Source organism: Heterodontus francisci, unplaced genomic scaffold (assembly GCF_036365525.1).
Source record: "Heterodontus francisci isolate sHetFra1 unplaced genomic scaffold, sHetFra1.hap1 HAP1_SCAFFOLD_61, whole genome shotgun sequence".
In the NCBI taxonomy this organism is placed as follows: Eukaryota; Metazoa; Chordata; class Chondrichthyes; order Heterodontiformes; family Heterodontidae; genus Heterodontus; species Heterodontus francisci.
The window spans coordinates 4,800,135-4,802,140 of NW_027141441.1; positions in this window are offsets into that span (position 1 = coordinate 4,800,135).

Sequence of the window (2,006 nt, forward strand, 5' to 3'; positions counted from 1 at the left end):
GTTTTTAGAATGGTATATAATGTTTAGATCAATCTACACTAATGGAATTAATACTGTATTTCAGTTTGATATTGTATGAGGTTTTAGAATGGTATATAATGATTAGATCAATCTACACTAATCGAATTGATTCTGTATCTTTCAATTTCACAGCGTGCGTGAGTTCTGAACTGTTATCTAATTTGTGTCTCAGCTTACAATATCTTTCAGCATCTTTGAAACTTTCACTGTAATGAATGTTGGACTTGTATGTAACTTGTATCTCAGGGTACACTATGGGGATGTTTAAACATCCTTTATAATGAATGGGTGTGAGCTTTGGGTATGATATTTAATTTAAATCTCAGGGTACATCATTAGCTTAGATTCTGTGCCATTCAATCAGTACCGTGTGCCAATTCTATCTGATATTTAATTGCTCGCTGAGTCTGCATTATATTTAGATTGACACATTGTATTTCAATCTGCTAGTGGGTGTGATTTTGACCTGTGATTGATGTATCTGACTGTCAGTGGGACTGAATTGGGGCGAAATGGAAACAACTTTTTTTTCTCCTGCTTTGTTTGATTGAAAATGTGTCTCTGGAACTTGGAATCAATGTGGGCCTGACTACTTCTGCAGTCTGAGACTAGGGAACTGATGAACTGTCAATCCCTCTGTACTCTGAGTGATAATGTACCGACTGTGTGTGAGAGGAGTTGGCTGCACTGTTCCTTGTGCCTCAAGTGCAGCAACCATCACATTCATCACGATACCTTCAAGTATTTGCCTCTATGAAGAAAAAATATATCTTATAACTCAAGAACAGGTGAGGGGCAAAATATCAAAGAGGTGAATTTAATTTCTCAATTAATAATCATTAAGAACACCCACAAATGAAAACCAGTGTCAGTATCAGCCTCCACTGAAGTACTGAAGCTCCCAGCTCCTGCATCACAAGTGTTCTGGGCAGATCCATCCAGACAAAACACTGCATTGGGATCATCCCAACTGCTCTCTGCTCTACACATATTTCCAGCCATCCTGCTTCATATGCACAAATTTTACAAAATGAAGCCCGATATGTATATCCCTCAATTCATTTCTCCCCATACACTTGTTCATTTGTTCCACCTCCCCTTAAGTGCATCAATACTATTCACCCCAACCTCTCCCTGTGATAGCAAATTCCAGATTCTATCCATTCACTGCATAAATACATTTTTCATGAATTCCTCATTGGTTTTATGAATGTTGATTTTATATTTTTGGCTCTTATTTCGGAAACCACCACAAGTGGAAACATGTCTCTGTGTATTCTATAAAAGCCCTTCACTATTTCCTCACTTTTTTTCATTTGTTCCTGGGACATAGGCATCGCTGGCTATGCCAGCATTTATTGCCCATTACAAATTGCCCTTGACAAAGTGGTGGTGAGCTGCCTTCTTGAGCCGCTGCAGTCCTTGAGATGCAGGAATACCAACAGTGCTGTTTGGAAGGGAGTTCCAGGATTTTTACCCAACGACAATGAAGGAATGGCGATACAGTTCCAAGTCAGGATGGTGTGTGGCTTGGAGAGGGACTTGCTGGTGGTAGTGCTCCCTTGCATCTGCTGCCCTTGTCCTTCTCGGTAGTAGAGGTTCAGAGTTTGGAAGGTACTGTTGAAAGAGCCTCAGTGTGTTGCTGTAGTGCATCATGTAGATTGTACACACTGCTGCCACTGTGCATTAGTGGTGAATGGAGTGAATGTTGAAGCTGCTGGATGGGGGCAATCAAGCAGTCTACTTGAGTGTTGTTGGAGCTACACTCATCCAGGCAAGTGGAGAGTATTCCATCAAACTCCTGACTGGTGCCTCGTAAATGGTGGAAAAATGTAAAGATGTGGGGAGACAGGAGGTAAGTTGCTCACTGCAGAATTCCTAGCCTCTGACCTGCTTTTGTAGCAAATGCATTTATGTGGCTGGTCCAGTTCAGTTTATGGTCAATGGTAACTCCCCCAATGTTGATGGTGGGGGTTTCAGTGATG